Source organism: Amborella trichopoda, chromosome 1 (genome assembly GCF_054954075.1).
Source record: "Amborella trichopoda isolate Santa Cruz 75 chromosome 1, AtrichopodaSantaCruz75HAP2 v2.0, whole genome shotgun sequence".
Taxonomy (NCBI): domain Eukaryota; kingdom Viridiplantae; phylum Streptophyta; class Magnoliopsida; order Amborellales; family Amborellaceae; genus Amborella; species Amborella trichopoda.
In genome coordinates this window covers 8,990,512-9,004,550 of record NC_142336.1, presented here as the reverse complement: position 1 = coordinate 9,004,550, position 14,039 = coordinate 8,990,512, and positions in this window count along the sequence as shown.

Sequence of the window (14,039 nt, the reverse complement as noted above, 5' to 3'; positions counted from 1 at the left end):
TTCCTCAACCGGGCTTCTTCATAATCCCTCTCGATCTTCATAGCAAAGTCCACTAAGGGAGAGAAGGTCTTCAGGTTAGCTGAAATTACCCTTCCCCTTAGGTTTTGCCTGAGGGCCCTCTCGAACTTGTTCGCCTTTCGTGCCTCTTTTTAATGATGTGTGGCGCGTAATGGGAGAGCTCCGCAAATTTTGCTGCATACTGTTCCACTGATAATCTCCCTTGCTGCAGCTCAATGAATTCCACTTCTTTTCTCTCTCTGATCGAATTCGAGAAATATTTATCTTTAAAAGCTTCTAAGAAATTCTCCTAAGTCGCCATGGTCCCAAATCCTTCCCATGATTGCTTCACTGAACCCGACCAATGCTCAACATCCCCTTCCAAAATGAAGGTCCCCAGTCTAACCTTTTGTTCATGTGAGCAATGCAATACCTCAAATATCTTTTCCACTAGCCATCTCCATCTCTCAGCTTTCTCCACTCCCCCATGCCCCAAGAACACTGGAGTTTCTACCCTCCTGAATCTCTATATTAGACAACTATCAGTTTGGTCTGGGGCAGAGGTAGACGGGGCCGGCATAGAATCTTTCACCATCTGAGTCATGGCCCCAAAAGTCTTGAAGAATTCTCTTAAAGCTTCGGTGTTCTCATTACTCAAACTCGCATTGTTAGCACGAGCCCTTGTCATCTTGACCTAAAACATGAACACCAAGATACTAGCTTATCCACAAGAACTACCCTAAGGACACTTCTAAGACTCTATAGGCCAAGAATCATATCTTGGCTGCTCTGATCCCATAACTGTCACAACTCCGCCCCCTGACTCCAATCGTACATATTGGAGGGAAAAAGGTGTGGAACTACGATTGGACGTAGCGAATGACACTCATGTGGGAGTGCGCTCAACGCTTTTTAGAAGGCAGAATCAAAGAAAACCACGAAAGAAATAAAAAACCAAACACAAAGGTACAAGGATCTGGACAAAATAAAATCAACTTATATATATAGGCTTCAAATTTTAATTTCAATCACATTCGAGGCACTACAGGCCCAACAACAAAATATAAGATTTCTCACAAAACAACTATGTGGCCACAACAACCAGACACCTACTATTAAGGTAAAGCTTTCTCTCGTCAAGCCCAAAACTTCAGCCAACAACCACCAGTGCCCAGCTGCTCTCTCTCAAGGACCGTAGGTTGTCACTCTACATAGAGAAAGAAAATAAAAGGGATGATCTATATAGCCTAGTAAGCGGATCAACATCATGCATTCCGACCGACAAAATGATATTCATAAACATTACCCAAAAATTCAAGCAGGTGTCAGAACATGGACTCATGTGTCACAATTCTTTCAGAAATGGTGTGCGAACCATAAAATCAGATATTAGAATATCATATATCGCATGAGCTAACAGTTACTCCATCATTAGTCATAATAGTAGATCAGAATAACATGCAATTTACTTAGTGTGTACAGGCAATCATAGTGTTGCCTACTTCAGAAGTAGAAATCCCATCGATCAGGCTAGGCTAGTCCTATAACTTGGAACTTCTACTCTCATTCAAGAGGGAAGACAATGACAAATGGGGAACCCATTTCATAATTTCTTCACGTACACACACAATCTTCAGCGCACTTTGGATCTTTCAATAGGCTGTGGTCATGCAAGACACGACCCTATCCTTACGCCTTCTAGGCAAGAGGGCGTTGCACTATCAATGGGTGACCCAATACGCAATGCCCATATCGATCTAGGGGGGCACGAGCCTCCCAAATATTCACATTCACATCTTGACTCCATTCCTATCATTGGGGTGGGGTAGGATCATAACTGTCGGCATCTTATCTCATCAGAACTGATTACACTACCAATGGATAACCTGTTGTGTAGTGCCTTATATCAAAAGTCTCAGAAATCTCATATCATACTACCAATGGATGTCCCATTGTGTAGCAATTCATATCGTAGGCTTATTACGAAAAATTCCCACTATTGATGGATGTCCCATTGCGTAGTGGTTCATATCACAGGCTTATCACAACAGATTCCCACTACCAATAGATGTCCCATTGGGTAGAGGTTCATATCACAGGCTTATCACAACAGAGTCCCACTACCAATGGATGTCCCATTGCATACTGGTTCGTATCATTTCAAATCATAACCATGCACATGTATAACTCAAGCATTAATTCATTCATGCCCAAGCATGTCAAATCACAATTTTTCAAGAGTTCATAAGCATTCACTATATCATAAGCATGCATATTCAATACTTCATAACATAACATAATTTTCATCATGACAGCCTCTTAAAATACGACCTAACTTCCCTTCCATGGGGATCTTAGTCACAGTCCCAAAAGTAACTTGAACAAAAACTCATCCACCTTTCATTTAGAAGGGTTTTGCCCTTAATCAGAGATATATTGGTCATATACCAGTCTTTCATAAAACAAGCAATATTTCTGAAATTTTTGCAACTGATAACAGTGATATACCCACACAAATAGAGGCATAAGTCTCAATTTATGAGGAATTCATAGATAGTTTCCAAACTATATTTGAAGTAGACATACATATATTTCATTTAAAATGGTTTGAAGTAATTTGGATACCGTTTAGTCAGTCAAAGGTTTAGTGCAAAATGAGTAACTGTTCTGCAATTTCGGCAACTTATGATAGTGATATGTCCACACATTTTGGAACATAGTTCCTAATCCAAGAGGAATTTAAAGATAGTTTCAAAACCAAATTTGAATTAGACACACATATATTTAATTTAAAAGAATTTTGAAGTTATTTAGATACTGTTTGATTAGTCAAAAGTTCAGTACAAAATAAGTGACAGTTCTGCAATTTCAGTAAGATAGTGACATGTTCACACATTCTGAGGCATAATTCCTAATCCATTAGGAATTGAAAGATAGTTTCAAAGAAAAATTGACATAGACGCACATATATTTAATTTAAAATTAGTTTAAAGTCATTTGGATACTGTTTGATCAGGCAAACGTTCAGTACAAAATGAGTGACAGTTCTGTAATTTCTGCAACTTATGACAGTGACATGTCCACACAATCTGGGGCATAATTCCTAATCCATGAGGAATTTAAAGATAGTTTCAGGCCAAATTTGAATTAGACACATATAAATTTCATTTAAAAGTAGTTTAAAGTCATTTGGACACCGTTTGGTCAGCAAAAGCTTAGTACAAAATGAGTTTTAATTTCTGCAACTTATGATAGTGACATGTCCACACATTCTGGGGCATAATTCCTAATTCATGAAGAATTTCAAGATAGTTTCAAAACCAAAGTTGAAGTATACACATTCATATTTCAAATAAAGGCAGTTTGAAGTTATTTGGATACCTTTTGATCGATAAATAGTTCATTTCAAAAACGTGTAAAGTTCCTAGAATTTCACAATAAAGCCGTGGCATACATTATAGAATGATAAAAAACTCCCAAATGAGAATGGGTATTAACTTAAGACCTTTTTCATCTTAAATTAGATGCACCTGAGTGCTATTCCCCTCTTTTCATAACCAACAAAAGTATTTTCAGTGCTCAACTTATCATGCAAATGAGAGCCTTAAACCTGGAAAAACAGCCCAAACACGTACAAGTTTACTAATTTGCAGCCACATCCCCATGCTCGTACTGTTCTTAAATCAAAACTAAGGAGACATGAGTGTAAGATCCATTTACCTGTGATCAAATGTGTCCCCAAAATTCCCTACGCAGTTCAAGCCCCAAGCTTTCTATTAAAGGCTTTTCAAAGGGTGGAAGCTCTAAGTGTTGAGAGTGGGTTTCCAAGAGTGGGTGAGAAAAACAAAATCTTGGGAGAGGAGAGGCAGGGCTTAAGTAGCTCAAGAGAAGGAGGTGGCAGCCTGAAATTGCCAGGTGTCACTCCCATCCTCATGCAAATGGACAATTGGCGTGTGTGATGGCATGCATAGGACAAATGGCTCCTATGGGGCATGCATGGGCTTAACATTACACACACAATGGCTAGCCAAAATACTCATTGCGGCTACTCCTCTTCACACAACAGTTGATGCTCGATGCTGACACTCACAGCAGCTGACACTCATGGTGGCTGCTCCTCTTCACACACGGCAATTGATGCTTGATGCTGACACTCACAGCGACTGCAATCACGACAGTCGCTCTTCTTCACACACAGCGGTTGATGCTCAATGCTAACACTCACGGCAGCTAACACTCAAGACGGTTGACACTCAAGGCAGCTGAAACGCACGACGGTTGCTCTTCTCTCTTCTCCCTCTTACTATCGTGTGCATTCTCGTCACTGCCACGTGTGTCTCCAAGCTCAAAAAATCTGGGTCGTTACACCTAACCTTATATATAGGGGATGAAAGAGCGGAGAATTTGTGTGCCCTATTTGGATCAACATATGGGAAAGGTGGCTTCCTCTTGGGAGAGAAGGGAAAAGGTGTTTGTGGTCATTTTCCATCACTTGTATACTTGGTATGAATAAAGAGAGAGCAGTTCGTGGCTTAGGTCCGCAGGTACCAAAGTGCCTGTAGACTACGAAAGCCGTAGGACAATAAGCCTTGATCTGGAAGTGGAATTTTTATCAGTCTCAAAATGGATTGAGAACATGTAAGAACGTGGCTAAGGGTCTTTGAAGAACACCTACCAAGTTTTGTTGCAATCCGACAATATTAAGGCAGTGCAGACAACAAAACAGTTTCAGGAAATCTTGCTTCTTTCATGCTGAAAATGGGCTTTGAAGTACAAAACTATTATTGGAGCGTTAAATGGTCTCCAGACCATCGCCATTGGATCCACAATAGTCGAAAACCTTTAGGTATCAATATTCAGCCCTTTTGGACTTCTGAAGCAAGTTACGGCCAAATTACCCAAAATGGGTAGGCCGTACACTATTACAGTGCACCCTCAGTCAACCAGTTTCCATTAATGGAAACTGTGCATCACCCTTTTCAGAGAAACCGTCACAAGGTCATATATTCTTCATCCCGAGACAGATCGAGCCAAAATTTTGGGAGAACGTTCGTCTCGTAGACCCGGTCGATTTGATATATGGCACCCACGGTGACATGACCCTAGCCGGGAGAAATCAAAGAGAGAAGGTCGCCAGAAAAACCCAAAAGTTGTAGGAAAATTCCAGCCACACGTCCCTCCGATCATTCTCCTACATCACAGTGCTCGCCCATCGAATCGACCCCAAACCAGACCCATTACTAGCACGAGGTAAGAGGCTTCATCTGAGCTGAACTTTGCATGTGATGGACGGTCAGATTCACACACGATGAATCCGAAGTTGCTGCAATTCCGGCCACCGGAATCCAAATTCCGGCCAAAGTTTTCCAATTTGGAAAATAATAATCCGAGCATCAAATCGAATCGTTCTTTTGCAGAACGATCATGGCGACTTGCTCGTTACACTACAGTGAAGAAATCAACAGAAAACACTAAGAAACAGGCTGAACCTTAAAATTAAGATTTCACTTTTTTTCATGTTTTTGCCACATCATGATCATGGTTCACAACTCAGATCCATGGCCCAAAATTGGTACCAAAATGATCGTCTTCTCGAGCTCATCAAGAAAACAGTAATCTTCAGCCGGATGGTGACTGGAAAAGCCCTGAATCAGCCATAGAAAGTTCGCACGATTGAACGACCATTACAGAGATTGATTTGGAATTAATCAGATTGTTCGTGAGGGGGAAAAATTGTCATTTTACCCATTTTCTTAGATTTTCTTTAATTCTTTTAATGCCTAATTATTGCTTGAGGCCACCCGAAAGCCGCCCCTTCTTCTCCTGCGACTGGCCGGTCATCTGCCATTGCTCCAACGGGTCACCGCGAGGTTACCCCCCATCCTCTATCACCTTGGGACCCTATAACAAGAGGCTCGACACCAGGAGGTGGCGGCTCTAAAGCCACCACCTCACACACACCCACTAAATCTAGTGGAACATCCATACTAGCTACACCTCGGGGAAACCCTCAGGTTACCTTAGGACATAGTCAGGGTTCGGATCTTCTTGAACCTAGCCCTGCACATATTTTGCATGCACACCGCACCACACAGGGCAACCTTCAGGTTACCTTGGGATACTGTCAGGGTTCGAGTCTTCTTGAACTTGGCCCTATACATCCTATGCATTGCAACACTCGGTGCAACTCTAAGGTTACCTTTGGGTATGGTCAGGGTTCGGCTCTTCTTGGATCTGGCCTTGCGCACTCCTTGCGTATGCACTACATAGCTCGGGGCAGCCTTGCTGCTGCGTCGTCTCGAGCACACGAGGAGGAACCTCCTAGTCCCCTCTCCCAGCACATGCCTGCTCACTCTGTGAGGGATGGTCATACGGCCATTCCATCGCACACACATGCTCACGACAGTAAGGCTCTTACGGCCGGACATGCTACTCGAGCTAGGGTTGACCCCAAAGTCACCCGTAGTCCTTCTTCAAGGGGCGCACACATGCCAATCCCTCCACCCTCCCTTAGCACACCTTTGCACTGTGCACACATGCACAGATCCAAAACTTCCTTTACTCTGAGGGCAAAGAAAAGAACATCATTGAAGACTTTTCTTTCGGAGATGAGAGCCTCTTCTCCCCCCTAACTCCCCTTGATGCGGATGATGCTGGAAAGGCATGGCATGAGGTGAACACTAAAAAGGCTACTCGGGGTAGGATGAAGCTAGTTATCTATGGAGATCCAAGTCCCACCCGGGGCAAAGACCAGCCTACGAACAGGGCAAAGAGCTAGTTTGACCCCAGTGACCCCATCAATCTTGAGTCAATTGCGCCATCACCCGATCAAACACCAAAACCCATTTCACGTCAGGACATTAAGAGCAATGGTTTCTTTGAGTAGACTGAGCTCGGGGCAGCTCGTGGGCCTGAATCACATTCCCCTAGACTCCTGTTGAGCTGGAAGGCACCACTACGGGGCAGTCCCGGTGCCTCAAGTACGATGGAAGCCAAACCCACCGACTGCACTGTCCATGACCCCTTTATCGTGGAGAGTTTGATCTGTGGAGAGAAAGGTCCCCTTCCCATAATGCAAAAGAATGATCTACTATGTCCCCCCAAAGTCTGCCTCGACATCTCGGCTCCCAAGGATGTAGCTGAAAATTGAGCCGCTTCAAGGGTTTGAGAAATTCATTGACGACGTTGACCTTTTGAACAAGAAGGGGACTTTGCCACTATCCACTTTCCTTCTGTCTTTGCATAGATTCATCATATAATCTTGGAGACGTGATGGACAATCATCTGCTCTCGTTGGTTCAAATGATGCGGCCTTCCTCGCTTGCTCTTACCTAGACATTTTTACCTCTGATGAGAACTCGTCACTCTCATTCGAGGAAAGCTGCTCCCTAGTATTGAATGAGATGAGTTGTGCCCCTGTTGACAGCCCTGCTCAAGCAGACCCTCCATGCCCTGAGAACACCATGACTCCCTACAAAGTCAACTGCCGGCTCTCTCTATACCGTGAATGCCTCATATGCGTTTTTAAGGATGATAATAAATGCTTGTTGTCCTATGAGAGGTTCAGGTTCTCTCTTGATGGTAAAGAGCCCTCAAGTATAGTTGGTGACGAAACTATGATGATCACTGAAGTACCAGAATCCTATGAAGACGAGATCGCACGGCTTAAGGCCACATTAAGGCAAATATAAGCTGAGATGAGATCAAGGGATGAAATCATAAAAATCTTGCGTCAAGAGCTATCGACATCACGTAGACTTGAGCGTATCCCCTCTGAGCACCAATCCCTCTTTACTATCCCTCAAGCACCGCGTCTGGTCATTGAAATAAGGTCATCGAGAGAAGAGATAGTCCAGCCCTCGCCTCCCTCATTGACAAAGCCTGGTAGCCAAAGCATAAAAATATGCGATCTCTCAGTGACAGAGAAGGTGAATCATTACCAGAAGCCTCACCCAGCTTATGATCAAACTTTATTGCCACAAGGAGGCCAAAGACTCGACTTCCCCAAGTACAATGCCATGCACTCCGCAAGACAAAGCTGACACAAGGGACATATGCATAATCCCCAAGATTCTTGAAACTCTCTCATCTAAGGGGATGATCAATCTACCTAAGGTAAACAGACGAATATGGTGAAACCAGAAAGGGCACCATGGGTAAAAGTGTCAAAGAAAAGAAGAAAAAGAAACAAAAGAAAAATGACGGGGCATGGTAGCATCACCAACTATCGTGGGAAAAATTCGTCAAATAAAAATCCGAAAGGGACTCACGTGCCACAAAACGTTTTTAGGGTCCTGTGAAACCTAAAAATGGCACATGTCCGAAGGGCTTAAACGAAAATCCAACAGGGCATTTGAGTAAAAACGATACGTGTGGGAACACACGTAGCACTTAATGGTTCGCAACTACTGAAGGGTAATGCTACCTCACTGCCGTGTGCACATTCTTACCAGCACGATTGTCCATACTGCCATGCGTGTCTCTTAAGATAACGCCACTGTGTACGTTGTGTTGAAGGCCCACCGCGTGCTTCTTTCTGTCCAGATCGTCGAGCGCATGCCACCGAGCCGGTCTCCCCTCGCTTACTGCTGAGCGTGCCACTCACCCATGCTGCCAAGCGTGTTCCCTCTACAAAGTGTTGTCCTACGCATTCTGCCGTCACGTGCGTTTCGACCCCCAGTCTGTTGTGCAAAAATACTATCATTGAGCTCGCTTTTGCCGCATGACTGTTGTCGTGAGCCTTGCGTTTTGCCACCTTATGCGCACCTCAAAGTCCACTATTGTGCATAAGTCCCTAAGATGATGGCCATGCATGCCTTGTTGCATGCGCTTCCATGCATGCCTTCCCTAGCCGGCCTATTCGTTTGCGCATCGGTAAGGTCCGACCCTCACCACCTCTCCATCCCCATGGAAGTCACATTCATGCCCTAATCTCTTATCCCCAGGGAATCACACCCACTTCCTAATCCTCAGTAAGTCCGCTTCCGCCTACCATCCCTAACTAAGCCACCATCACCATCTGAAGCCACTGCCCATAAATCGTCTCGGCCATTTCATCACCAGTGAGTCAGACTACCATCCACAAGCCCATTCCCCATGGAACCTCATCCACTTCACATATCTTAGTGAGTCCACCCCTTATTGGCAACCCACATACATGGTGACTCATCACGGTCCAGCTGTATGATCATAAACTATAGCGCACATCCTGACCGCGTGACGTTTAACTACTTCACATAACAATCCAGCTGTGTGACCCTAAACTATAATGCTCGTCTTGATAGCATGACATTAAACTATTTCGCACAACGGTCTAGCTGTATGACCATAAACTATAGTGCACGTTCTGGCCGCATGACATTAAACTGCTTCGCATAATGATCCAGTTACATGACCCTAAACTGTAGCGCTCTTCCTAGCTGCATGATGTTAAACTACTTCGTACAATGGTCTAGCTGTATGATCCTAAATTATAGTGCACGTCCTGGCCACATGACGTTAAACTGCTTCGTATAACGGTCCAATTGTATGACCCTCAACGGTCTAGCTGTATAACAGTAAATTATAGTGCACGTCCTGACCTCATGACGTTAAACTTCTTTGTACAACGGTCCAGCTGTATGACCCTAAACTATATTGCACATCCTGACCGCATGACATTAAACTGTTTTTCACAATGGTCCAACTGTATGACCATAAACTATAGTGCACATCCTGGCCACATGAAGTTTAACTACTTTGCTCAGGTCCTGGAGGCATGACCTTAAACACACCTCCATGCATATTTTTACGACATTCATTTCCTTCTCAGTGAGTCCATTTCCATTACCCTTTATGAACTCGTCATATTCCCCAGTGGGTCGAACCCACTCTCACAAAACCACGATGAGCCATTCCATCATCCATACTCACCGACAGCTATTGGGTTACCCCTTGTCCACCTTCCATAAAAACACAATGCATCATTCACAGATAGTCTCGTGCCATCTCCCCCAAGTGAGTCAAACCTCCACCATACTCACCCTATGGCCTCCACAGACTGTCATCCATCGCCATCATGGTCTAGTTGTATGACCTTAAACTATAGTGCATGTCCTGGCCGCATGACTTTAAACTGCTTTGCCCAAGTCCCAGAGTCAGGACCTTAAACACGCCTCACAAAAAAAAGAAAAAATGGGCATGGTGTAAACCCGAAAGGGGAACGTCATGAGTAAAAATGACGAATCGGCATAGTCACGAAACCATGAGTGAGAGATTTTCGTAAATAAAAACCTGGCACAGTGAAACCTGGTGTAGACTGGTGTAACAGCAAACAATGTCACAAAACGTTCGACGAGGGTGAAGAGTCTAAAAGCATCTTGTACGTCCAATGGGGTGTAGACTCTAAAATCATCCCTAAAGTCTCCACGACTAGGTCTACAACAAGGTCCCCAGCCATCTGAGCGGCTTGGTCACCCCTCCGGGAAGTAACTGCACAAGTATCCCTTTTACGTTCGTGTGATCCAGTGTCCAAGAAGAAAACTAAAGTCGAAGGAACAATTTTGTTTCCGAATGTTATACTTCTCGCTTCTCTTAAAGCACAACATTTGGAGGGGCAATCTGTTTGAGGTCATTTTCCATCACTTATATCCCCGGTGCGAATAAGGAGAGAGCAGTTTGCGACCTAGGTTCGCAGTTACCAAAATGCCTGTGGACTACAGAAGCTGTAGGACAATAAGCCCTGATTCAGAAGTGGAATTTTCGTCAGTCTCAAAATGGCCCAACAACATGTAAGAATGTGGCTAAGGTTCTCCTAAGAACACCTGCCAAGTTTCGTGGCAATCCGATAATTTTAAAGAAGTGTAGACGACAAAACAGTTTCGAGAAATCTTGCCTTTATCATGCTGAAAATGGGTTTTAAACTACATCACCATTATCAGAGCATCACATGTTCTCTAGAACATTACCATTGGATCCAGAATGGTCAAAAGCCTCCAGGCATCAATTTTCGACGCGTTTGGACGCTTCTAAAGCAAGTTACGTCTAAATTACCCAAAATAGGTAGGTTGTACACTATTATGGTACGCCCTCCGTCAACCAGTTTCCATTAATGGAAACTGTGCATCACCAATTCGAGGGCAAACTTCACAAGGTCATATTTTCTTCATCCCTAGTCAGCTTGAGCACAAATTTTGAGAGCACGTTCGTCTCGTCCACCCGGTCGATTTGATATGTGGCACGCACAGTGACATGGCCAGATCCGGGAGAAATCGAAGAGAGATGTTCTTTGGAAAAACCCAAAATTTGCAGGGAAATTCCAGCCATGCCTCTCTTCTATCAAACTCCCACATCACAGTGCTCGAACTTCGGATCGGCCCCGATCTAGACCCATTATGAGCATGAGGACATAAGCTTCATCTGAGCCTAACCTCACGTGTGACGGATGGTCAGATTCGACGCATGATGAGTCCGAAGTTGCTGCAATTCCAGCCACCGGAATCCAAACTCCAGTCAAAGTTTCCCAATTTAGAAAATGGTCATCCGGGCATCAAATCGAGCCATTATTTTTGTAGAACAATCGTGGAAACTTGCTCGTTATGCTTTAATGAAGAAATCAGTGAAATACACTGAGAAACGGGTTGATTCTTAAAATTATGATTGCACATTTTTCTATGTTTTTTCCATGTCATGATTATAGTTCAAAACTCAAATCCATGGCCCGAAATTAGTACCAAAATGATCGTCTTCTTGAGATCATCAAGAAAAAGTAATCTTTCAATTAGATGGTGACCAGAAAAACCCCGAATCAACCACAAAAAGTCTGCAGGATTGAACGACCATTACAAGGACTGATTTGGAATTATTTATATTGTTAGTGCAGGGGCAAAATTGCAATTTTGCCCCATTTTCTTAGATTTTCTTTAATTATTTTAATGCCTAATTTTTAACAATTAGGTCACAAATTGATTGTACACCCATGTTTGGGTCCCACTTCTATGTAAGCAACATACCATCTACATGTAAAGGGCCCTTCTTTTATCAATAAAAAAAATCCTTTCTTGCACGAGTGTTAGGACACGAAAGGAGAGAGAAATTTGCACGGACACCCCTAGGTAACTTTCTCTCTCCTCTCTCTCCTTCTCCCTTCTCTCTCTTCTCTTTCTCTCTCCCCTCTCTCCTTCTCCCTTCTCTCTCTTCTATTTCTCTCTCTCTCCTTCTCCCTTCTCTCTCTTCTTCTCTCTTTTCTTTCTCTCTGTCCTTTTAGTTTTTCTCTTCTCTCTATTATCTTTCTCTCTCTTCTCTCTCCTTCTCCCTTCTCTCTATTCTCTTTCTCTGTCTTCGTTCTCCTTCTCCCTTCTCTCTATTCTCTTTCTCTCTCTTTTCTCTCTCTATTCTCTCTCTTTTCTTTTCTTCTTTTATCTCCCTCTCTTCTTTCTCACTCTTCTTTTCTTTCTCTCTTCTCTTTTTTCCTTTCTCTCCTCTCTTCTTTCCCTTCTCTCCATCTTTCCTTTCTCTCACATCTTCTTTCTCCTTCTTTTTGTTCTCTTTCTTTCTCTCTCTCTTCATAGGGGCAGCAACGTGGGCCTACCCTTTTTGGCGGGCATCGATGCAACCTCTGTGTTCTCTCTTCTTCTTTGTATTCTCTCTCTTCTTCTCTCTTCTCGCTTTCTCTCTCTTCTCTTTCTCTCTCTTCTCTTCTCTCTTTCTTTCTCTTCTCTTCCTCTCTCTTCTCTCTCTATTCCCTTTCTGTCTCTCCTCTATCTCTTCTTTCTCTCTTCTTTCCTCCCTTCTTTCTTTTCTTTCTCATCTCTTCTTTCCTCTCTCTTTTTATTCCCTTTCTCTCCCTTCTTCTTTCTCTTTCTTTCTGCTCTCTTTCTTTCTCTCTCTCTTCACAAGGAAACCAATGTGGGCCTATCCTTTTTGACGAGCCTTGATGCAGCCTCTGTATTTTCTCTCTCGATCTCTCTCCTTTCTCAGGGATAGCAACGTGGGCCTACCCTTTTTGGCAGGCCTCATTGTGGTCTTTGTGTTTCTTCTCTCTCTTCTTTTTTTCTTCTTTCTTCTCTGTCTCTCTTTCTCTCTCTTTTCTATGACAGATGGTAGCATTAGTTGCCGCCTATGTTGATTCTCTCTCTTCCCCTTGTTTGACACAAACAGTAGTATAAGGCGCCGTCTGTGTGTCCTCTCTCTTCACAGACGGCAGCAAGCCGCCGTCTGTGTTCTACCTTTCTCTCTTTTCACAGACGGCAGTAAGCCACTATTTGTGCTCACTCACCTTCTCTCTCTTCATAGGCGATAGCAAGCCGTTGTCCGTGTTCCTTCTCCCTCTCTCTTCAAAGACGACAGCAAGCCGCTGTTTGTGTTTTCTCTCTCCCTCATTTCTTTCTTTAGAGACAGTAGTAAGCCGCCATCTGTGTTCCTTCTCTCTCTCTCTTCACAAACGGTTGCAAGCTACTGTTTGTATTTTCTCTCTCTCCTTTCTTTCGTCACAGACGGCAGCAAGCTGTTGTCTATGTCTCCTCTCTCTCCTTATTCTTCAGAGATGACAGCATGCCGCTCTTTGTGTTCTACAATCCTCTCTCTCTTCACAGACAGTAGTAAGCCACTGTATGTGCTCATCACCTTTCTCTCTCTCTCTTCATAGACGGTAATAAGCCATCGTCTATGGTCTCTCTCTCTTCTCTCTTCAATGATGGCAGCAAGCCGCCATTTGTGTCTTTCCTTCCTTTTTTTCTCTCTCTATCTCCTTCTCTTTCTTTCTCTTCCTTCTAATGTCTTTTCTCTATCTAACCCTTTTTCTCTCCCCCTTTACTTTAAAATTTGTACTAAGAGTCCCTTGTCAAGGAGACACTGTAAGGCTGTCAAATCAGCATGGACTCCATCATGATATTTTTCCATTTTCTTTTGAGTACGCATGCATGTGTGCGCTCACCCCTATGATAAGGTGGGTTCTTTAGAACCACTTGTCTTGTATTCTAATATGCGTGTGACTATAGGAAAAGAAGAAATACGTAAAAGGAGATGATTTTGAACTGGCCACAAACCTAGGGGGCAATCCCACC